The sequence below is a fragment of the Herpailurus yagouaroundi genome, unplaced genomic scaffold (assembly GCF_014898765.1).
Source record: "Herpailurus yagouaroundi ecotype Mexico unplaced genomic scaffold, PumYag 100, whole genome shotgun sequence".
Classification (NCBI taxonomy): Eukaryota; Metazoa; Chordata; class Mammalia; order Carnivora; family Felidae; genus Herpailurus; species Herpailurus yagouaroundi.
In genome coordinates, this window is record NW_024412391.1 from 59,450,099 (window position 1) to 59,476,093 (window position 25,995).

The following is a 25,995-nucleotide window of genomic DNA, read 5'->3' on the forward strand; positions in this document are numbered from 1 at the left end:
GCCAAAAGAAGGGCTGTCCTTTTGACCTGCACGTCAATTAATGGCAACAGTGACACAGCGATGTTGGGAAGGAATTAACACCAGCATCACTGTTGTATAATGCACCCCAGCTCCTCTGAGGAGTGTTAACATAGTACGTTAGTAGAAGAAGCACAGTCAGACAAGCTACTTTATAACAACCTAAATGATAAATGAAATTCAAACCTTGAGCAGCACCTTGAGAAGAGAAATGGCTAAGAGTATGGCATGGACTGTGCATAATTTGTGCCCTCTTATCAACCAGTTCTCACTTTGAGATTCAGATGAAAGTTCTGCAGTAATTGTACTTGCAGGTGACTACATAATGGCATGTGGGAAGGCTGTGCCAGCCTCTTATTAAGAGGAAGGAGGAAAGGGAACCAGAGTGTCACCAAAGCAACATTAGCTGTGAATTTTTACCATCAGATGGATGAATTTAGGAAGTGTTCCTTCCCACTGGCGAGCCAGAAAGGACCACTGTGTCATAAACCAAGAATTTAGTATCTTGCTCAGTTTATTTTTATAAGCAAACCTCAATTTTAGATAACAATGTGTGTGTGTGTGTGTGTGTGTGTGTGTGTGTGTGTGTGTGTGTGCGCGCGCGCGCGCGCGCGCGCTCTCCCTGATCGGTTTTGAGTTGGGCGAGTCAAACCTTTTGCAAGGTTTGGGGGTTACAGAATTGACATTACTGGGCCTGGAACAGGTAATGTCAATTCAGGAAACTCTGTAAGTGGTGGAATTGTAAAGTAGATCATTCTGGCTCCAGAGCCAGAACTTTTTTTTCCTGGATGAAAAGGAGGTTATCTGCGAATCATGCAGCGGTAAGGATTCCCCATTACAGAAAATACGGCAACCCTTTTACTAAGTCTTCTTTTCTATGGGTTCTTCAGATTATCTCCAGCCTACTATTTGCGTAATATGAACAAGTTTGAATTCACTTCAAACACAGAGCTCAATAAAATGTTAGATGATATTAAATGCCATAACTATAGGCAGTACACTTGATCTTCATTTACTTTCTGTGTGTAAAAATAAGAATAGTATTCTTCGCTGCCAATCCCTGCAGAGGCTGATTAAAAGAAATGCAGGTTTACATAAAGCTCTAGAAGCAATCAGAAGAAAAGTACGCTAAGTTCTGAAGATCTTTCATTTTAAAATTAGGTTTACCATTCCTCATTGAATAATTTGCAAGTCTTTAATAATCATTTTAGTACTAGAACCACCCAAGGAGCAATTGATGGGGCCAACAAAGAGTTTCGTTTTGGCAGTGAATCTGGAGAATATATAAGTGGGGGCCATACAGAGACATCTGCAGGCCAAAGCAAATGGCCTTTCACAAACTTTGTACTCAAGTGCTCAACTTTAAAAACAGGAGGCTTGGTGGGAATGCAACCTGGTGCAGCCACTCTGGAAAACAGTATGGAGGTTCCTCAAAAAACTAAAAATAGAACTACCCTACAACTCAGCAATTGCACTACTAGGCATTTAGCCACGGGATACAGGTGTGCTGTTTTGAAGGGGCACATGCACCCCAATGTTTATAGCAACACCATCAACAATAGCCAAAGTATGGAAAGAGCCCAAATGTCCATCGATGGATAAATGGATAAAGAAGATATTGTGTGTGTATATATATATATTATATATATACAGCAATCAAAAAGAATGAAATCTTGCCATTTGCAACTACATGGATGGAACTGGAGGGTATTATGCTAAGTGAAATTAGTCTGTCAGAGAAAGACAAGTATCCTATGACTTCACTCATATGAGGACTTTAAGAGACAAAACAGATGAACATAAGGGAAGGGAAACAAAAATAATATAAAAACAGGGAGGGGGACAAAACAGAAGAGACTACTAAATATGGAGAACAAACTGAGGGTTGCTGGAGGGGTTGTGGGAGGGGGGATGGGCTAAATGGGTATAAGGGGTATTAAGGAATCTACTCCTGAAATCATTGTTGCAATATATCTTAACTAATTTGGATGTAAATTTTAAAAAATAAAAAATAAAATTAAAAAAAAAACCTTTCCTTCCTCATCAGGAAGCAGAAGGTAGATCGTGTTAACTAGAATATGTGCAAATCAAAATTAAATAAAAAATAAATAAACAAAAACAGGAGGCTTGGGGTACCTGGGCGGTTCAGTCAGTTAAGCATCTGACTCTTGGTTTCAGCTCAGGTCATGATCTCATGGTTCTTGGGTTTCAGCCCTGCATCCGGCTCCATACCAACAGGGCAGAGCCTGCTTAGGATTCTCTCTCTCCCCCTCTCTCTCTGCTCCTCCCCTGCTCATGCTGTCTTTCTGTTTCTCAAAAAAATAAATAAATAAACTTAAAAAAAAACAGGGGGCAAAAACAGTATTCTGTATGTTTCTTAAAGTGGCAAGGAGACTTTAGTTTATGCCAACTAGATTCACATAATAGATTTTAAAATCTGTGCATCCAGACTGCTGTTTGAAGGGCTGGCTGTATGGAATGGACCATCTTAAACAGAATTATATTTAAGAAATGCAAGATTCTCCACTTGGCAGATTATGGTCCATGGTACCCCTCTTCATGGACACAGGACAGAGTGTTTAAGGTTTTTATAACTATTCCCCACAGACTGAAAGCTCTGGGAAGGCACAGACCATGTCTATCTTGTTCATAATTATACTCTATCTCCATTCCTGAGAAGCATGCCTGGCATAGAACAGATGCGTGGGAAATATTTGTTGAATGGTAAAAGAAAAGAATTTTCTGAGGAAGCGTTGAAAGAAAATGGACCTCCAGCTACCAAGATTTCTGAAAGATAGATATTGAATAAGAGATGTGCTCTTGATTTTTTCCCTAGGGTAATAATAGCTGTCTTCAGCTAGTGAACTTATTCTCAGTGAAACAATCACACACAGCAGTCCATAAAATAAAAAAGGTTAACTTCATTTACCTTGCTGTACTGTACTCAACACCATCACAGGGAAATGCCCACAGATTATCAGAAAATATAATGCTGTTTTTCTTTTAGACCTTAATAAAGTAGCCTACATTTTTGATCACAGTAAAATGTTTAGAAGGGTTTTTTAATGTTTGTTTATTTTTTAGAGGGAGAGACAGAGCAGGGGAGGGACAAAGAGAGAGAGAGAGAGGGAGACATAGAATCCAAAGTAGGTTCCAGGCTCCGAGCTGTCAGCACAGAGCCCAGCGTGGGCTCAAACCCACGAACCGCAAGATCATGACCTGAGCCTAAGTTGGACATTTAACCGACTGAGCCACCCAGATGCCCCCACAGTAAAACGTTTTAAATGTCCTAAGTTCCTATGCTTATATTGGCAATACCAAATCAAGTTTTACCTATTTATTTATTTTTATCTATTTCTTTTGGAGAGAGAGAGAGAGAGAAAGAGAAAGAGCGCCTGTACACATAAGTGGGGGAGGGGCAGAGTGAGAGAGAGAGAGAGAGAGAGAGAGAGAGAGAGAGAGAGAGAGATCTTAAGCAGATTCCACGCCTGGAATCTGGAGCCCTACATGGGGCTCCATCTTACAACTGTGAGATCATGACCTGAGTCTAAAGCAAGAGTTAGACGCCTAACCAACTGAAACACGTAGGTGCCCCCCAACCAAATCAAGTGTTAAACCTGTCTAGTCTTGGTGATACTTACCAAAATAAGTTAAAATCCACCTTTTAAATCAGAAATATAGCTATGATGACAACAACAAAATGAATGAAAATGGCAACAAAAACCATTACATGTAGCAATTTCTAGTTTACAAAGTGTCTCCACATCTATAACCTCCTTTGCTTTTAATAACATACCTGTAAAGATGGTGGCAGTGGAGGTGAGGGGAAGAGGGAGAGATACCCTCACGTTGCAAAGGCAGAAGTGGAGTACACAGAGCTAAAATCACTCCATGCCATGCACAGAGTAAGTGAATAGTTGGGAAATTTCAAGTGTGAAATAAGGACAGAAACACAGCTGAAGGTATATAAAAGATGACCGGTTTATAAAACAAACTTTTGTTTAGTTTATTGCCTCTGCTTACCTAACAGAGACACTACAGAAATCACACTCTATACTGTAAAGGATCATTTTTCAGCCTTGTCATCATTATTTTTGTTGGGCAGGAGAAAAGTATATGCCTTCCTATATCAGATGATTGGTTTTTAAATTAGCTCTTCTATTCATTTAATACAAGCTGATGAGAACTATTATAGAGGACAGATAGGATTGGGGAAAAGCATAGGAGGTTAGGTCTCTTTATAGCAAACTAAAATTTGGTTGGATATAAAGAGAAAGATGTATCTCATTCTTCTTCAAACTAAAATAGAACTAATCTGGAATGTTCCAGATGGGAATATTTTCCAATTATCTCTTTGACATTATCTTTTCTAAGATGTGCCTGCCAGCTTTCTCAGTGATCCAGTGAATCTGTATGAAAACATGCTTTTGTATGCAATTACACAAAAATAAGATTGTTACATTTGCAGTTTGTACCTAGAATTTCTTGCATTCTTTAGTGAGACCATGTCTTGAGAAGTCACTGTAATGCCTATAACTACACATTAGCTTTAAATAGTACTGTCGATCCTGATTAATACAGTTCTTTTTGTAGGGGAGGGGCAAGAATGTGAAAGATACAAAGTAACTGGAAAATATAAAATATTAGAGTGTTATATGTTTGATGTCTGATTTTGCTCCCCGTTCTCAATCCTGCCATGGGAATGCTGAAACACAATTAAAAGGCTTTTAGATGCTTTATGGTAGGGAAACACCCAGCAGTTGCCTAGCCTTCAGGTTAGACCAGAGAAAATGGGTCTAATGGGTGACTGTTTGACTCCCAAGGAGAGGGAGTGGCATCCAACTCCTGACCAGCTGACCTTTGATGCTTGCAGACTGCCATGTGAGGCAATGATGGGCTGAAGCTCCTCCTTGTTTTAGTATTTCTCTGGAAGGTCAAGGAAGAATTTCTAGGGTTTTTCCCCCTCCAAATTTCCATTAGGAACCTTCGTTAGTGGTCATCTAAAATTAGTGGGTTTTAACCTCTTGTAAGGCCGCTTTGAGAAATTAATAAAAGAATTGGACTCTCTTCCGACGGATAATGCCACTGTCAATAATAATGATGGTAACACAAAATAAAAGCTACTATTTATTGAGTGCACACACTGTATGTAACAACTTAAGTGTCTTTCAAGGAGACACTGATCCTATGAATCATCCCTTCTTCCTTCCATACTCCTCCAGCTCACCATACTTTTCTCTACCATGTCTCTTATGACCATTCTCAACAATGCCCATGTTCATGTAGACTCATGGTTCCCCATCCAGAATGAACATTATAATTACATGGGGAGCTCTTCAAAATAGCAATTCCCCAGAAACCACACACAGAGATCCTGATTTAACTGGTTTGGGGAAGGGTCAGCATTGATGTTCTTTGAAAGCTCCTCAGGTTATGCACAGCCAGGGTTGAAAACCATGAATATACAACCCATCCAACACTCCTTCCTTACAGATCCATGTACTCCAGACTTGTTTCTGTTCAGCCTACAACAGCCATGTACTTCCATGGTCAACTTAGACTTTGAGATTAGTAATAAAAATCCTAGCCCCAGCACTCTGTTTTCCCACCATCACCTAACAGTCTGTCTCACACACTCTAGACGTCATACTCTGGTAACTCAGTGACCCCACAAAAATGGCAAATCCTTTTTTTTGGGGGGGGTCCAGAATGTCCTCATGTCTTTTCCTTCTTCATCCAGCTTGGATTGTGTGTTTCATCACTGTAACTGTCTCACTGCATATACCTTCAATTCCATTGCCATGTTTGTTTGCACATGGTTTTCATCTGGTAAAATGTCAACCCCAGCTAAACCCAGTTTTATGGCAATGCAAACCTGCATGCACTTGAACAGCTGGATGTGGGTTGGAGGAAAGCACAGAGTCCTGATGACTCCTTTAATTTCAAATTTATGGCCCCAAATCTCTAGAGATCATCTTCAACTTCCCACCAAAAAATCTACCAACCTATGGCACTCCTCCAATCTCCATTAAATTGGTTGAATTGTCCTTAAGGCCAAACCATTTATTTGTGCACTGCATCGCTTCTTGAGAACTTTGTTCTTGAAACTGGTAATTCTGACCTTCCACTCCTCTATGAGATCACTTATATTAGCATCCAATATGGTAGAACATCTATTAAAAAAAAATCTTAGTATTCCTATCTCCCTCCTAGTGCTCTATCACTCTGTTCTGTATAAAATACCTCCAACAAAAAGGTGTCCATCTTTGCTGTTTCCACACTTCCTTACCCCATCTGCACCATGTATTTTCCTTTATTTCTTAAACAATGGGGACATAAATATCTTAAAATGTGTCTAAGGTATAAAGAATAAAATACAACAAACGCTTGTACTTTACCACTCAGTTTAAGGAATAGAACATTATGAGAAACTGTGAAGTTTACTCTGTGTCCTTCCATCCCCATCTATTCCTTTCCCTCCTTGACTAGAAAGTAAATGCTATTCTTTTCTTTCCCTCAGCTTTATCGAAATGTAATTGACATACAACATTGTATAAGTTCAAGGTGTACAGTGGGATGATTTGGTACATATATGTATGTACACGGTGTTGTCCCAAACATGTAACACTGTGTAAGTTTAAGGTGTCGAATGGGATGATTTCGTATACATATATAAAGTGAAATAATTAGCACAGGAAAGTTACACCGCAGTCAACCTCACATGGTAACCTTTTGTGTGTGTGTAGTAAGAGTATTTAAGATCTACTCTCTTTGCAACTTTCAAGTATTTAATATAATATTATTAACTTTAGTCACCATTCTATACATTAGTTCCCCAGAACTTAATCATTTTCTAACTGGACATTTGTGCCATTGGCCAGAGTCTCCCCATTTTCTCGCCTCTAGCAACCACCAATCTACTCTGTTTCTGAGTTTAGTCTTTTAGATTCCACCTATAAGTGAGATCATACATTATTTGTCTTACTTTGACTTATTTCATTTAACACTAATGCCCTCAAGGTTGTTTACTGTTGCCACAAGTGGCAGGATTTCCTTCCTTTTTATGGCTAATATTCCTTTATAGATAGATAGATAGATAGATAGATAGATAGATAGATAGATAGACAGACCTATCTATTGATTTGCATCTATATAGATAAATCTATTGATATATACAGATATAAGGTCAACTAATATATACAGGTGGATATACAGATCTATATACAGATATATCTAGATATCTCTCTATAGATAAGTCAATCTATATATACCACATTTTCTTTCTCCGTTCTTCTGTCAGTAGAACCACTTAGGAGGTTTCCAAATCTTGGCTATTATAAATAATGTTGCAATAATATTTGTGTGCAGATATCGAAGAGAACACTTCATTTCCTTCAAGCATATACCCAGAAATGGAATTGCTGGATCATATGGTAGTTCTATTTTTAGTTTTTTAAGGAACTTCCAAACTCTTTTCCATAGTGGCTGTATTTACATTCCTACCAAGAGGGCACAAGAGTTCCCTTTTTTCCCTATTGTCACCAATGCTCGTTCTCTCCTTTCTCAGATTCTAGAAATCAGGTGATATCTCATTGTGGTTTTGATCTGCACTTCCCTGATCATTAGTGATGCCGATTCCCCTTTTCCCGTACCCGTTGGCACTTGGTTTGTCTTCTTTGGAAAAATGTCTGCTCAAGTCCTTTGCCCATATTTTAATTGGTTTATTATTATTATTATTTTTTTTTGCTACCAACTTGTATGATTTCTTTATATATTTTGGACATTAACCCCTTATCAGATGTATGATTTGCAAATATTTTCTCCCACTCTGTAAGTTACTTTTTCATTTTGTTGATGGTTTCTTTTGTTGTTCATAAGCTTTTTAAAGTTTGATGTAGTCCCGCTTGTTTTTGTTTTTGTTGCTTGTACTTCTGACGGTATATGAAAAAAATCATTGCCAATACTGATGCCAAGGAGCTTACCACATGTTTACTTCTAGTTGTTTTGTTTCAGGTCTTACATTTAAGTCTTGGATTTAATCTTTGTAAGTACTGTAAGATAAGGGTACAATTTCATTCTTTCTTTGCATGTGAATATCCAGTTTTCTCAACACTGTTTATTGAAGAGACCTTTCCTCATTCACTATTCTTAGCTCCCTTGTCAAATATTAGTTGTCAAATATTACTGTGAGTTCACTTCTGAGTTCTCAATTCTGTTCCACTAGTCTATGTGTCTGTTTTATGCCAGTACTATACTGTTTTGATTACTATAACTTCATAATATAGTTTGAAGTTAGGGAGTATGATACCTTCAGCTTTATCTTTCTCAACAGTGCTTTGGCTATTTGGGGTCTTTTGGGTTCCATACAAATTTTAGGATTGTTTGTTCTATTTCTGTGAAAAATGTAATTGAAATTTAGAGAGAGACTGCATTAACTCTATAGATAGATTTGGATAGTATAGACATTTTAACAACATTAAGTCTTCCTAATCCATGGACAGGGTATACCTTTCCATTAACTTATGTCTTCTTCCATTTCTTTCATCAATGTCTTATTGTTTTCAGTGTACAGAACTTCCATCTGCTTGGTTAAATTTATTCCTAAGTATGTTATTGTTTGATGCTATTATAAGTGAGATTGAAATTTTTTTGTTAGTGTATGGAAACACAAATGATTTCTGTATGTTGATTTTGTATCCAGCAACTTCACTGAATTTGGTTCTTACTCCTAATAATTTTCTTTGATGGAGTCTTTAGGGTTTTCTACATAATGCTATTTTGAATTCTGTGTAGGTCTTTGCTTTTTTTTTTTTAATAGCTGCATAACAAATATTTATAGCTCTAAACAATAGTTTAGTTTTAAATGTTTTGAACTTCTTATCAGTGTATTTATCCTTCTGTGGTTGCTTTCTTCTCTTATCACTATATTAAGATTCATTCATACTGTCAGGTGAAGCAGTTCTAAATCCATATACACATCCTCAGACGTGAATTCATTTCATTATTCATTTGTGAATAAGTATTATTTATTATTCTATGGATGATGAATATTTGTATTGTTTCCAATTGCTACTATCATTAATAGTGCTACAGTGATCATTCTTATGCACATCCATTGGTGTGCAAGAGTTCTTCTAGGATATATATCTAGGAGTGGAACTGCTTGGTCATTAAGGAATCACATATTCAATTCATGAAAAATGCCAAATTACCAAATTATTGTTAAAAGTGGTTTTACAAATTTTATTAGTTGATTGGAGGTTGGTTGATTATAAGATAACAATTTAAAGAATTTTTTTTTTTTATGTTTGCTCCATGGTCCAGTATGTGACTTATTTTTATAAATGTTCCATGCATCCCTGAAAATAATGTTTATTCTGTATAGGTATGTGGTCATATCGACCTTGTTATGTCTGATGTTCAAATCATTCACATCCTTACTGATTACTGTATATCTCAGTGGTCAGCACACTGGGCCAAATCTGGCCTGTAGCCTGTTGCTAAAAATGGTGCAAAAAGAAGTATGTGACAGAGACCATATACGTCCTACAAAGCCTAGCATTTACTATATGGCTCAGAAAAAGTTTGCTGATCCCTCAGCTATTTGATAAATCAATTACTAAGAGAGGCATAGTCCAGTCTCCAACTCTGGTGTTAGATTTTTCCTTTTATCCTTGTGTTTTTGTCCATTTTTACTTTATATAATTTTAGTCCATGTTACTGGGGCATACAGCTTTGGAATAGTTATGTTGTCCTGGTGAAATGAACCTTTTACTAAGATCTAGTGACCTTCTGTCTCTAGTAATACCTTTGCTTTCAAGGCCACTCTGACTTTATTTTTAGTTATGTCATCCTTTTTTCTTCATCCTTTCTCTACCCTTAGGATTTACATGGATTTTGTGTAAATTACAATACTGTATTTAGATTTCTTTTAAGCTAATGTTTTCCAATCAATCTAATAAACTTTGCTTTTTTAACAGAGGCTTTTGTTAATTTACTGATATTATAGTGACTGATACGTTTGCATTTATTCTATCATCCTATGTGTACTTTTTGTCTCCCGTTTTCTCCTTTTTTACTTTCTTTTAGGTTGACTGAATGCTTGTCTTTGTAAATATTCACTAATTAAACACTTTTTTAATGTTTATTTTTTTTTGGGGGGGGGGAGAGAGAGAGCAGAGTGGGAGAGGGGCAGAGAGAGAGAGGGAGGCACGGAATCAGAAGCAGGCTCCAGGTCTGAGCTCTCAGCACAGAGCCCAACACAGGGCCTGAACCCACAAACCATGAGATCATGACCTGAGCTGACACTGGATGTTTAATTGACTGAACCACCCAGGCGCCCCTGAAATATCCACTAATTTCAAAGTTGTATTATTTCCTTTATTTTAGTAATTACCCTAGAAATACTAGGATGCACACTTAACAACGAGCAAATAAGTTCATGATTTTATCATCCTCCTACGTAAAACAAAGACTTTAAAATGCTTTAATTTCAACTACTTCTCTCTTAGGTTATTTGCTATAATCCATTACTGTTTTTGTTTTCTAAATTGATTTTAGCTGCTATTTGTTTCATATGGGTCACTTTCTTAGTTTATCATTCCTTTATACAGTTTAGGTGTTCCATCTGGGATCATTTTTCTTCCGCTTGAAGTGTATCATTTAGAATTTCCTTTAGAAGAGGGTCTGTTGGTGCAAATTCTCCCAGGTTTTGTATATCTAAAAAGAAGATTATTTGCCCTTATTCTTGAAAATGATGTTGAATGTGGAATTCTCGGTTTACAATAATACTTTCTCATCATTTTGAAGATACTAATTCACTGCCTTCAGGTTCCATTGTTTTTGGCAAGTCAGCTGTAAGTCTCTTATTTCTTGGAGATAATCTTTTAAGATATTCTATTTGTCTTTGGTGTTGTGTAGCTTCAGTATCATATGTCTAATGTGGATTTCTGGGGTGTGTGTGTGTGTGTGTGTGTGTGTGTGTGTGTGTGTGTGTGTGTGTGTGTGTTTTAATTTTTTGGGCTTCCTAAATCTTAAGATTGATATCTTTCACCAGTTTTAGAAAGTTATTAGCTCCTACCTTTTAAAATACTGTCTCTGCCTCATTCTCTGAGTTGGACCTTTCTGCTTCTGGGATTCCATTAAGATGCACTTTAGACCTCCTCATTCATTATTATATATTACATTATAATATTAGCTATTCTATTAACCATTATTTTATTATAATGCAATATATAAAATTAGCACTCTCCATGCTATGATTTTGCATTTCTGTTTATTTGCTACATTCTAAGTAGCTCCTTAAGATCAGTCTTCTAGCCCATAAAATCTCTCTTCATCTATGTCTAATATGCTAAATGTCAACCTATGCATTGAATTACTACTTTTAATTCCTAATGTTGTTTTGTCCTTTTCCACATATGCTTGATATTTTTTAAAAGTCTCGTAATCCTTAACATATTTCAAGTTTGTTTTTAATCCTTTAAATATAATAAGCACACTTATCTTGTATTATATGAGACATACTAACCAATATCTGAGCAATATGCAGATTTGATTCTGCTGTGTCTATTAATTTAGCATGTGTACAACCCTGTTTCTTTATGGATTTTGTAAGTTTTTACTGAAGAATCAATATTGCTTTGAATTCTGTGAAAATATTTTAGGTCTGATTAAAAGGAGTTCATCTAGAGGGATTTAAGTTTCCATCTGCCAGAAACTGGGGAAGCTATCATTCCAGACAAATTTAAGTTCTTGACTTCAGGTTTCTTTGAACCTTTAAAACGTATCACCAAGTAACTGAAAAATGTAATAGCAAAATTTAAAAAGATAAAATGACAAATAGAGAACAGAAGGAAAACAAGTGAGATCTAAGCTCCTAATGAATATTTTGAGGAAGAAACCAAACTTGAGTCCCACATAATTTGCTATATATGGTAAATTTGTAAATTTCAAAGATAAAATAAACTATAGAATGTAACAGAAAAGACAAAACAAGCTACCTACTTATAAGACAATGAAGTAATATGTATAATTTGGGGGCAACCAAAGATTGTAACATGAGAATTTTATAGCCAGTAAAACTGTCCATTTGTAAAGAAAACAAAAAACAAGTTTTAAATATATAAGAGCTTAAGATAATTATTCAAGCCATTTTAAAAGTAATTATATAAAGTTTAGCATCAAAATTAGGAAATTCAGGAAGATAAAATTATAAAGACTGATGGTAACCATTAAAAGTTAAATATAGAGGTAAATCAATTTAATTGTGGATATGAAACCCAATTATGAATAGGTACTTAATACAATTGATTAAATCTGACACTTAAGATTACATTAATAAAGACTATAAGTAAGGAGTATGGAAATTATATTTTATATGTTACAAAGGGGCAAACAAAAGATGTAATTCTCAGATTTGACAGTCAAAATTTAGATCAGAGAGTGTTTTTAGAGAAAGTAAAAAGAGCCACTTATGTAAACAAAAGTGTTAACATCTTCCATATCACTGGAGAAAAAAAAAAAAAAGATATTATCCAGAGGAATGAAAAGAATAAAAGGAAACAAAGAAACACCAGAAAACCTAAAATAAGATAGCTGAGATGTGTGATCTTAAATCAGTTATTTCAAGAAATGTGTTTTAAAGCCCTTCAATAAAGGACAAATAATCTCCTTTCGTTACTTAAAACTTTCATCTTATTGTGCTGCCTGTCATGCTGGCACACAATTCTATTTTATTTTCTTCATAGAACATGCTACTCTTAGAATTGTTTTGTTTATTGCCCAATTCTCTGCACTAGAATATAAACCTCATAAGAGAGGAATATGGCTGTCTCCTTCATGCCTGTATGGCTAGAACCTCAATAGATGTGTTGTACTAATCAGCAAATGAATGAATGACTAGAAATAACCAAGATTAAAAATAAAAAAGGCAAACCAAAAACCAGGATTAGAATAAAATGTCATGTAAAAAGTAACAGGAAAATGCTTTTAAAAACATATAGACCATATTTTGTTGTTGATAAGGACAGAATCCATAACTTAAGAGTCACAAATACTATTCCATCCAAAAACAGGACCAACATATAGAAAAGAAAACAAAAACAGAAATACAGACAGACCTAGAATTACAACGATGATGAGCAGCTAATACACTTCTAATAATCTAATAAGAACAGAATATTTGAATAATTTACCTTTTTGATGTGTATATTTGTTCTGTATATGTATATAAATTACTTGGTACTCAACGGAGTATTTTCTAAGTAGACATATATTATTGACTCAATCATTACTAAAAAGTTCTTACTAGATTCCACTGGGGAGGGGGGGAGCTTGACAAACTTTATTCCCCCAAAGCTACTAGAAAAATTATTCATGGAACTGAAATAAAAATTTTGAATAGACATAAATTTATCTAGATGAGAAAAAAATTTTACATCTCAGTATCTGGAAACCATTACTACTAAGACTGACCTAACATTTTTGTAAATGTCAGATTTATCTGTACCTTTTAAGGAACACAATATCAAACAGACAAATCACAGGAAGATCTCATAAGCACGAATGAGTGAACAGAACAATGGAAGAATGCTTTTTGAAAGCAGTATAGTTCAACAGCACCACAGGTTAAATGATCAATTTTCTGCACAAAAATGATGTTGAATTTGATATCAGGATGCTGTGTGTAATTCTATATGCTATGCCTTCAGGAATGATATGTGTTGTTCTGATGTATAATCATTGCCAAAAAGTTTGTATTGTTACAAGCCCTGGGAAGGACATATAATACAATTACGAGAAATACATTGTATAATAGTAGATGGTGACAGGTACTATGAAGAAAAATAAAGCAGAAAGGAGGCACGGAGCATGATGGAGTGGGGAGTTACCATTTTATCAGAGGGTAACTGAAGAAACACTTTTAGGAGATGCAAGAAGGGTGTTCCAGGCCAGAACAACCAATGCAAGGGCTCTGAGGCAGGAGTTTGTACAACCAGGAGGCAGTGAGACTGGAAGAGCATAAATAAAGGAAATGGTAGTAGGAGAAGAAGCCACTAGGAAACCAGATTGTATAGGGCCTTGAGGTTGCAGTCAAAGACTTTGGCTTGTACTTGAAAGTCAACTGCCTTGTGTTTGAAAAGAATCACTGTGTCCTTTCTGTAGTTGAGAATAGAGTGCTGAACAACAAAGGTGGAAGAAAGGAGTTAAGAAGCTACTATAATAATCCAGACAGTAGATAATATTTGCTTGAACTGAGGGTGGCAGTGAAGGGGGCAAGAAGTGATGGATCTGGAAGTAGCTGAAGGTACAGCTGATAGAATTTGCTGGTACATTGGCTGTACGTATGAGAGGTAGGAGGAGTCAGCAGAACACCAAAGATTCAGCCTGAGCAACCAGAAGGATAATGTTTCATTATTTGCACTTTATAGAGAAGGTAACTAGATACATTCCAAAGCTCATAGTCTTTCCACAATGCCCCATTACTTAAGGAAAAAGGTGACAGAAATTATGTGTACAGAGCATCTACCATATGGATTATGGACTTTTCATTTTACCAATGACGGTTGAGAAGACTTCTTTTTTCCTCAATAATTGGTAATAAGTCCCTGAATCATGAGGTTTATTGTTTAGTGACATGGTGAAGCATGAAAATGTAAAAAGGCTGGAAAGAGGCTAGGAAATTTATGGATGACAGAATTATATGAGGTTATCTGGGGGTTTTAGGGATACCTGGGTAGATCTCCACATTCTTGGGGCTGCTGGCATGATAAATTACCCATAGAACCTCCTTACAAACCAGTGTTTGACAGAATGAGATGGGGAACAGACTTTCCTAAGATTAGAGATGAGAGTACTATTTTGCTCTGGCTTCTTTATTTCAATTATTTTAAAAAGAAACTTTTAAAAGTAACCACCAATATTGTAGCTACTTTTCAGTGACTAAAAAAAATATTTTTAAAGCACACACAGAGTTGTGTTTTGGACACTTAGCATATATATAAAAGCACTCCAATTAGTTTTTCATAGTATAAAGGTTAATAGGCTCTGAGAAATGTATTTAATTTCTTCAAGCTTTCTGTTTATATGCTCTCATTTGTCATGTTAACAAGGCGCCCCAGCAATACCAGCTGATTTTGCTGTTGTTGAGATAAAATATACTTCCCTTCTACCATTCTTATTGGAAACATTACATTTGCTATCTAGAATTAATCTTCTTCTGTCCTGCTATCGTTGTCTGTTTGTATAAACATGCCACAGTGTGGTAATTCCCAAGAGTTAGTGCTATTAAATCTGCCCCCCTCCTGACATCTCTATTTCAGTGAAAGGTACTTCTCCTCTTTCTTCCCAGGCATCTTGACCTAGCTCCTTCCTGTCCTTCACCTCCACGTCAGGAGAGTTGCCAATATCAAGAAATACTGAGTCCTCAGCATGCCTTGTGTGTCTAATGACTCCCCTTTCACTCCCAATGCTAACAGTCCACAGAGATGACTGGTCTTCATTCTGGCACCATCTCCAAAGGCACCTCTCCTCTTCTACTCCGTCACACTGCACTTCATCCGGGATGCAGCGAGCCTGCTTCCCTTTTAGGCCTGGCACTGGTCATATCGTTCTATCAAAACCCCTATCATTGCTTCAGTCTGACAGCTGAGATAAGTATGAATTTTGCTCCCTCCCTTGAAGGCTCTCCACAGTGTGGTCCCAGGCTGCCTTTCTACCTCCTACCACTTCCTTCACAAGGTCACTACAACTCTAGCAAAACCAACCACCCTTCCCTGAACCAGCCTCCATTTTAGCATCTTGCTGCCTTCACTCACCCAAAAACGTTCCCTCTTCTCTATCAAACTTTCCATTTTGTCTACCAAAATGCTGACCTGTCCTTCAGGTCCTATCTAAAATGCAGCTTCAGAGAAGCTTCTGCTGATGTCCCTGGATCAGTGTAATCCCCATTTCTACCAAACACCCTACCCCAGCACTTTGTACAACACTTACTGGAGTGTGCAGACCAGAACACCTTTCTCATCGTCAACTCTTGATACTAAGCTCCTAGAAGGTGACAAGTGTGCTTTGCTCAGCTCTGAATGTCCCATGGTGTAGGATAGTGTTCTGCACAAAGTCAAGTTCAAGGATGATCAGTGAGAAGGGTCAAAGTGTAAGTATCTTAAAAGAGGCTGTTTTAAACTTCTCATTAAAAGCCATGAACATCCCCCCTTCCCTCAATAACAGGAGAGCAGTGGGTACAACAGTACCTTCCTGGTCTCTTCAGTATTCTTTCTACTTTTCTGTATATATAGAATTTACATTATAGTGATTAAAAAATCCCGTGTAAAACGGTGTCACAAAGCCACAACTGGGAAGAGAGGATCAGTACTAATCTGTTTCTCACTTGCTATTTAGTGAGTAAGGGTAATAAGAGATGATATGTTTGGATTAGAGACAGAAAAGAAATGGAGTTTTCAAGGGAAAAAAAAATTACAAAAGAAAAACCTGTTTCACAAAGTGCAGCCTGTGGAAAATCTTTCAGCTGAATGTCAAGATTAAGAAAAATCAATAAAACCTTTGAAACCAGAACTACGTGAAAGGGTTTTTAGGCTTGATGGCAAAATACAATGCTAGGGCTTCAAGAAAATAAAATCTTTCTCCAGTAACTGCAAGAGCAATTCTTCAACATTCAGGAGCCTCCGCAGCCTCAAAATATGCGTAGCACAAATTGCTTATTACACAGATAGGGACAGTTAAGATTCAAAGGGCCAGCATTTTCAAAGGACTTTTACCAAGGCTGTAATTAGTTGTTCTGGCAAAAACTGCACACACGTCTAATTGCACACACAATTGGCTAATTGTATCTTCAAAATAAAGGGTAAAGGGTTAATTGTATCCACATCTGGCCACAAAGAAAGAGGTTGTCCTTTGAAAATATGACACTACACTTAGATGAAAATTTGCATTAAACAACCATCCCTATTACTACTAATAATTATAATAATACCACATGCTTACAAATTAATACCTTTCATCATGATCCTGAAAACACTTTACAAACATTAATTAATCCTACAATACTCCTATGAGGTATGAAAAGGCAATTATCCCAATGGTGTCAATGAGGAAATACAGGAAAGTTAGGTAATTGTCAAAAAGCCACAAAGGGAATTGGAGTTCCTAGCCCCTGGCTCTGAACACAGGACCAGGTCACCAGGGAGGTTCAATGGGGAGTCTGGTTCAGATAATCAGTAAAAATGAGGCTAAACCCAGTGCAAAACTAAGTAATCAAACTTCGGAACAGCGAAAACTGACCTCTGATTTGGAGACTATTTTGACTTCTTTTACTCAAAAGAACACAAACTATCCAGAATGGAGCTACTAAAAGGCATCCATATTAGTAAAGTGAAGTTAAACTTTCACTACTTCCAGATGACATGATACCATACATAGAAAATCCTAAAGACCCCACCAAAAAAAAAACAAAAAAACTATGACAAATAATAAATTCATTAAATTTCAGTATTGAGTCAAGGTGCAGGATACAAAATTGATACACAGAAGTTGGTTGTGTTTTACATGATAATAACGAAGTGGTAAAAAGAGAAATTAAGTAGACAATTTCATTTCCAGTTGCACCAAAACAATAACCTGCCAAGGAGGTGGAAGACTTAGACACTGAAAACTATAAAACACTGACGAAGGAAATCATAGTGAACACCAACAAATGGAAAAATATGAAAATATCTCAGACCCAAAGCAGTCTACAGATTCAGTGCAATTGCTGTCAAAATACCAATAGCATTTGTAATACAACTAGAACAAATAATCCTAAAATTTGTATGGAACCACAAAAGGACCTCGAATAGCCAAAGCAGTCTTGAGAGAGAAGAACAAAGCTGGAGGTATCAGAATATCAGATTTCAAGTAATACTACAAAGCTGTAGTGATCAAATACTGGCACAAAAATAGACACATAGATCAACAGAACAAAGAGCCCGGAGATAAATCCACGCTTGTATGGACAAAGAAAGGTAAGAATATACCATGAGGAAAAGACAGTCTTTTCAATAAATGGTGCTGGGGAAGCTGGACAGTTACATGAGGAAGAAGAAACCTGGACCACTTTCTTACACCACACAAAAATAAACTCAAAATGGATTAAAAACCTAAATATAATACCTAAACCATAGAATTCCTAGAGGAAAACAGAGGCAATAATTTCTCTGACATCAACTACAGCTTAGGATGTATCCTTAGGAAAGGGAAACAAAAGCAAAAAGAAACTATTGGGACTGCATCAATATAAGAAGCTTCTACACGGTGAAGGAAACCAACACAACAAAAAGACAACCTACTAAAGAGAAGCAGGTATTTATAAAAGACATATCCAATAAGGGGTTAATAGCCAAAATATATGAGTAACTTCTCCAACTCAACACCCCAAAAATACTCTGATTAAAAAATGGACAAAAAGGGGCATCTGGCTGGTCCAGTCAGCAGAGCACATGACTCTTGATCTCAGGGTCATGAGTTCGAGCTCCACATTGGGCTTAAGATTACTTGGGAAAAAAAAAAACCCGGCAGAGGCTCTGAATGGCCATTTTTCCAAAGAAGACCTACAGATGGCCCAGAGACACATGGAAAGATGTACAACATCACTCATCATCAGGGAAATGCAAGTCAAAACCTCAATAAGCTATCGCCTGACCCCTGTCAGAATGGCTAGAATCAAAAAGACAAGAAATAACAGGTGTTGGCAAGGATGTGGAGAAAAACAAAATTTCTTGTACCACTGGTGGGAATGCTAACTGCTGCAACCACTGGAAAACAGCATTGGTGGGGCGGGGGAGGGGCTCAAAAAATTAAAAATGGAAATACCATACGATCTAGTAATTCCACTACTGGGTATTTCCCCAAAGAAAACAAAAACACTGATTTGAAAAGATATATGTACCTCTATGTTTATTGTAGCATTACTTACAATAGTCAAGATATGGAAGCAACCCAAGTGTCCACTGGTAAAGGGATGAATAAAGAAGATGTGGTATGTGTGTAAAAATGTATGTATACACATGTACATATATGTATGTACATATGTATACACATGTATGCATACATACATATGTATACATATATACACACATACATACACACAATGGAATATTACTCAGCCATCATCAAAAAGAATGAGATCTTGCTATCTGTGACAACATAGATGGACCTAGAGGGTATTATGCTAAGTGAAATAAGATCGAGAAAGACAAATACTGTATAATTACACTTACATATAGAAACTAAATAAACAAAAGGCAGAAACTGATCCAAAACTACAGAGAACAAACTGACAGTTGCCAGAAGGAGGGAGAAATACAGGCTTCTAGTTATAGAATGAATAAGTCACAAGAATAAAAGGTACACCATACGGGAAGTAGTGAATTGTATTCCAATAGCCCTGTGTGGTGACAGATGGTAGCTGCTCTTATGGTTTGCATAGTATCACATATAACCTTGTTGAATTACTATGTTGTACCCCTGAAACTAATGTAACATGTGACAACTATACTTCAAATAAAAAAAAATGAATGGAACTAACAAGTAGAACTTTTTGTTCCTTGGTTTGATTTTATGATCAAATATGACAGATAATAAAAAAAAAAAGTATATAGAATCATATAATGCACCCCCAATGAATGGAACTTTGAAAAATATGTAAAGGGACGGGGCACCTGGGTGGCTCGCTCAGTTAAACATCTGACTCTTGATTTCAGCTCAGGTCATGATCTCACGGTTTGTGGGTTCAAGTCCTGCATTGGGCTCTGGGCTGACAGCAGAGCCTGCTTCGGATTCTCTGTCCCCCTCTTCCTCTGACCCTCCCCTCCTCTCTCTCTCTCTTAACAAATAAACATCTAAAAAACATGTAAGAGGAGTAAGTTTCTGCAAGATAAAGTCTGGCTGTGGCAGCTGTGAGTTGAGCACATGGTGGGCATAAAGATAGGAGGTGAGGGGCTAAACCAGTAAAAGTAATGGTACCTTAATTCTAACTGTTCTGAATTTACATCAGATTACTAGTCATGAGCACTCAATTTACACAAGCCCAGAATATCTAACTTAATACAAACAATACAAATAAATTTCCTTATAAATGAATAAGTGTATCATTAGTATTTATATAATCTTAATATTTTATCTAAGAATGAGAGATATAGGAGGGTTCATTTTTAACAACAAAATATACATTTTAAGAACTGTTTATTTTTCAGAGAGCATGTGCACACATGTATGAGAGGGAGAGGGGCAGAGAGAAAGGAGAGAGAGAATCCCCACTGACCGTGCAGAGCCCAACCTGGGGCTTGATCTCACAGATCATGAGATCATGACCTGAGCCGAAATCAAGAGGGGGACACTTAACTGACTGAGTCACCGAGGTGCCCCCGGTTTATTTTTTATAATTAAGAAAAATTCTTGTAGCCACTTCAGAAAATTGATGAGAAATTCTGTATGCAGATACTTATATAAAGATGTAGGGATGGAAATATGCTCCAATTCAATTCACTTATCTGGTGGAGACAGTGCTAGAAGATACAAAGATGAGCAAGACACAGTTCCTGATTCCACAGACACATGGTCTATGCATTTATTTATATTTACTCAAGCGTTAGTATTGCCCTTCCTACAAAGGTTTTGAGGCAATACCTGATAGAAGATTAAAGAAAATACTGAAGTATATAGGGACAAGGAAAAGTAGAAAACACGCTAAAAGGAAGAATCAGTATGACTGTTTTTCTATATTTCAAAGTTGGTCCAAAGTTACTGGGTACCCAGAGCAAAAACAAAAACAAAAAAAAAAAAAAAAAAGAGAGAAAGAGAAAGGAAGGACTAGGGAGAGTAGAGACAGAGGGTGTGGTGTGGGGAGGGAGGGAAGAAGAAAGGGGGTGGAAGGAGGGAGGAGAGAGACACACACACAAAGGGACAAAGACACTAGGACACAGAACTAAATTTTTTAAATGCCTTATAGAAGTAAAGACCAACTTAGTGTGGGAGTGCCTGAAACAAAGACCTGGCTTCCGATGGGGGGACCAGGGAAAACAGTTACATTCTGGGCTAGGCTTGAAGGTCAGGGCTGACCTCCACTGTAGCTACTGCAGAAAGGGTATTCCACCAAGTGCCCAGCAAGCAAGGCAGAGAGCTATGCAAGCAGGAGGCATGTCTGGGAAGTGGAAGTAATAGAATGCAGCCCTGGAAGGGCCTGGCAGGAGCTGCAGACCCACTGGTAAATGCCAAGCTCAGTTTTATATGGTTCTGTGAAGTAACAGGTGACACTAGATGTTTGACAGGGGATGGGGGGAGGTGGGAATACAACTTTTTTCTTTCTTTTTCCTTTTTTAACTTAAGTACAAAATTCTGACACCATGTAAAGAATATACCAGAAAGGCAAAAGCCATGAGAAAGATCTGTCAGGAGGCTCTGTAATAAATCAGATGAGGGATGATAGGGTCTGATCTCTGGTCCTGGCATAGGAGAGGTAAAGGAAAGGACAAACAAGACACTCTCTGACAGGACTTAGTAAATAATTAAATGCAAGGAAAAAGGATGAGTCGTCCATGACTCAAGCCCTTAAATTCTACCTGACCAAGGACATCCAGAAGGCTGATACTGCATCTTTGTCTTAGCTTTTATTAGGACTGGTGTAAAATTAACATATACCTTTACATCGTAAATATTTTTCATCACTGATATGAAGTATAGGGAATTGATTTTCAAAAGGATATCAGATTATTAACTGTATCTTTCTTTAGAATAAAAATGAAATGTGCTATTTCAGCGAGACCCATGATATGGACCTAAAGCACTATGGTTTTATTTCTAGCTCAGGCTTCAGCCTTTTTTTCTGTTCATTTACATTTATAAAAAGTAAAATGAGCTTTAATTTTTTATCCAGAGAGTCAAATGACCTGCACTCACTGAGTGTATTTGTATACCTCTCCCACACTGCCATGGATAATGCAGAAGTACGATCAATGCTGATGCTTAAAAATCATTTGCTGAATGACTATATTTAAAATTTGAAGTCAAATAGAAATCACCTGTTCCCCAAACCTATAACCAGCTTTTACTGATAGAATTAGACTGCCTGTTAAATGTAGGTATGTCATTGCTACTGTTCATTATATGACAATTTAAAATTTTCATCCAAAATCTATTTCCTACATAATTTACCCTCCTCACCAAATTTGGTTTTCTAAAAAATTGCTAGCTGCTATATCCAAAGCCAAGTCCTTATTAGCGTTAGTGCTAAGAATTGCCATAGATAGAACAAGAAAATGTTTGGTAGATATTGCAATGCACTTACAACGTTTCCTTCAAAAGTGACATGACTATACGGTCATTATATATAGAAATTTTACCTTATAATAAAGTTCCTTCTTTGTGTTTTGATGGAAAACCACTGCTTCTTTCGTCTACTTCTTGTTAGCGAGTGACCTGCTAATCACATACAAAATACAAGTCGAACTTTGAGATCTGGCCTTTAAAGGCCTTGATGATCTGGGTCAACTGACTTTGAAACGTAATTCCCTCTAACTTGGTCAGTGATTCCTGAAGAGTGAGGGTTTGTACCACCGGTTATGTAGATGCTGAGGAGAAGGGTCATTGGGAAGCTGGGTTTCAGGAGGACTTCATGGGCAATAAGGCAGGCAGAGTAGGGGGCAAGATAGGTTGGGGTTATCTCCTTTCTTTTCCGGATCCCAGGCTTTGGTGGCAGCTAAGCCCTGGCACGTGCAAGCATGACAGTGTGCACACAGAGGTTGGCTGGGATGGTGTCCCTGAGGACTGAGCTAGCTGCAGTTACTTCAGAACTAGGGGCTCTGCAAGCCTGTGGCAGAACTGGGGCTCCCAATTCTGATTCACTGACTTGGCAGTAAGTGTTTGGGTTGAGTCTGATATATGCGAATTCGAGTTTGAGTCACATAGTAGCTGAGTGCCTTGGGGTGCCTGGCTGGTTCAGTAGGCACAGCATGTGACTCTCGATGTTAGGGTTGGGTGTGGGGCCTACTTTAAAAAATTTGTAGGGGCGCCTGGGTGGCGCAGTCGGTTAAGCATCCGACTTCAGCCAGGTCACGATCTCGCGGTCCGTGAGTTCGAGCCCCGCGTCAGGCTCTGGGCTGATGGCTCAGAGCCTGGAGCCTGTTTCCAGTTCTGTGTCTCCCTCTCTCTCTGCCCCTTCCCCGTTCATGCTCTGTCTCTCTCTGTCCCAAAAAAATAAATAAACGTTGAAAAAAAAATTTGTAAAATAATTTTTTTTAAATAAAAAAATTTAAAAACTGCATCTTATAGGAAAATCTATTATAATATTAACTACAATAAGCTGTTTTTTTCTAAGTATTTTTTATTTGAATTGATCCCATAAAGACGAGATAACACATTATTTGCCCTAATTTGGTTGTAAGATTATTAGTTGTCTATCAGTGGGCTGTTTCCCTTCTTTCTTAGTTATAGGTAAGTATCTCGGCAATATACGTAGCTAACAACATTTCCCAACCATCCCTGCTAGTAAAGACAGCCAAGTGAAACCTATTGAATTGGGCTTTTGGAAAAGCTATTTAAAGGGGGCTTGCTTTTGCCTCAATCTCCTCCTTTAATGGCTGGAGATGCAGCAGCCATCTGGTAATCAGGAGGCAACCTGGTGTTTTAAAGCCACACGTTAAGGGTGGTGGGGCAGAAAGACAGAAGTCTAGTACATTGATGGTATCATGAGCCATTATACTGGCCCTCAATTGCTGAACCCAGGACATTTTTCAATGGAAAAAACAAACAAACCCTGATTCGTTGAAACCACCAGTTTATGATTGTCCATTATAGGCAGTCAAATGCAATTCCTGATTCATCCATGTATATACACTTTACAGATAGCACCTAGGTAATACTATTTGAGGGGAGATGAAAAGATCCCCAGTTTTTTCAAACACACTTTTTTCCTTGGTATTATGAAGTATATATTTACTATAAAGTGTATCATGCCAGTATTCATTCTTTGGAAATAGGGATTAAAAGCATTCGTTAAAATGCAAGTGTTATCTGAGAGGAGTTACACTTTAAGCTCTCCATATAATTGAATATCTTGTTGTGAATTAATTTATTAATTAACTTCCATGATTGGGTAGGTCCCAAGGGGATGGAACATAAAGACAGATAAGTTTGAAGACTAGTCCAGAAAAGGAGCAATGTCAGGCTACTATAGTAAGAATCACTACTCCCTTCTCTAGTGCCCTGCCCCCCACCTCCTGACCTCCATCCCATGACACAGTTCCCACCCCAAAAAGACTGATGGGCAGCCTTAGAGGTAGAAAGCACAAGAAACAAAAGGAGATACAGAACCTGAAGGCAAACTTCTATTACTCTATTATGTAAGGCTGCCACAACCACCCCTCTGTATGGGAGTACTTTACCCTATAAAAAAACTCCACAGTTAACTAATAAACAGCACTGGTAGATAAGTCATTCAGCTGATAATTGAGTCACTTCTCTATCTACCAACTGCTGTGAAAGAAAGGACAAAACTTGTGTCAGGGAGCAGCTAAAGCATGGGACCAGTTCAAGGGGACTAGATTTACCTAAAGTTTGGTCTAGTGGACAACCGATCATTTCAGGAACTCAAACACATCTCCAAATGCTTGTTGTTTTCCAGGCTCTGCGCTAGAAACCAGAGATTTGGCAATGATGATGATAATGTCTTGTCCTCAGAAAACTTAGCAAACTTCTACAGCACAAGGGCATGTGAGTAAACCACTGCAATACACTGTGGTGTATGTGATACCACAAGTGTATGCAAAAGTTGAAGTAGAACAGAATTCACTGTAAGGATACGGGAAGTGTGATCAGGGAAAGCCTCCCAGAGCAAATGATGCCTATTCAGTGTTTTCAAAGATGAACAGGATTTTGCTAGGAAGATACAAGGAGATATACATTCCGGTCAGAGGGAACAATGCACAAAAAGCTGGAGATAATGAAGAAGCTGGAGATAATCAAGTGGCATGTTTGAAGCATTTCAAATATTTTGCTATTTCTGTAGCATCAAGTGCTGAGGAAGAAGTAAAAGAAAGGGAATTGAGTAGAGCCCAGATCAGGAAGGGCACTGAATGCCATGCTAAGCAGCATGGACTTTCTCTGATAAGTAGTCACTGAAACAGACTGTGTAAGATTGTGGTGTGGTGAGATTTATGTTTTAGAAAAATTGCTGTTAGCTGTCAGTTTGGTAGGGAGTGAGGCTGGAGGAAGAAATATCACCTAGGAAACCTCAGTAATAATGCAGATGACAAGGGATGAGGACGTGCATTTTGAGTGGCTCTTCTCAGCATCTGTTATGTGGAGGGCAAGGTAGGAGGAGAAGGGAGAGCATAGGGAAGTTTAAAATCTTTCACTTGGATGGCAGTGTTCACTTTGGAAAAGTCACTTTTCACCTGCCCTCCTCATTTATAAAATACACTGAATATGCATGTTCTCTCTGAATTCACTTGTTTTGAAGTTTTAAAAATCTGCTAGAGAGTTCCTACTAAATGAACCAAAAACACGGGTAAGGAGGATAATCCAAATTCTGCTATAGGTGGTCTCTTAGCTTTCAGAATAAGCCCTATCACTTTGTAAGAGACTACTTTCTCCTTTTTATTAAAATGAAAAGCAGGCAAGATGAGAATAGAGTGTGCCCTTTTCTATCTTCCTCCAATGTGTGGATAAATGAGAAAACATACTGGAAGCACTTTGAGCTTCCAAGAATTGTAACTATATTATGATATCCCTAAGAACTGGGTTGTGGTGGGATGGTCAGCAATCAGCATTGTGCAGAACATCCAAGCATAGAATTAACATAGCTCTCGAGTTCTTTGAATTAATAAGAAAGCTGAACTATGGTTATGGTTGCCAGATCAAATATAGATGACTTTTGTAGTCTAAGTATGACCCAAATATTGCACGGGACAAACTTATGCTAAAAAAAAA

General features: G+C 37.5%; 1 protein-coding gene and 1 long non-coding RNA gene across 3 annotated transcripts in view; one reads left to right on the forward strand and one right to left on the reverse strand.

The window, feature by feature from the left end:
* The window catches only part of UMAD1 (UBAP1-MVB12-associated (UMA) domain containing 1), a 221,144-nt gene that overhangs the window by 34,196 nt on the left and 160,953 nt on the right, over window positions 1-25,995 (reverse strand). The gene's annotated exons all lie outside the window — the stretch shown is intronic.
* The window catches only part of LOC121028695 (uncharacterized), an 8,488-nt gene continuing 5,778 nt past the window's right edge, over window positions 23,286-25,995 (forward strand). Inside the window, exon 1 of the long non-coding RNA XR_005789392.1 lies at window positions 23,286-24,777. This is a non-coding gene — a long non-coding RNA (uncharacterized LOC121028695). The remainder of the gene's footprint in view (window positions 24,778-25,995) is intronic.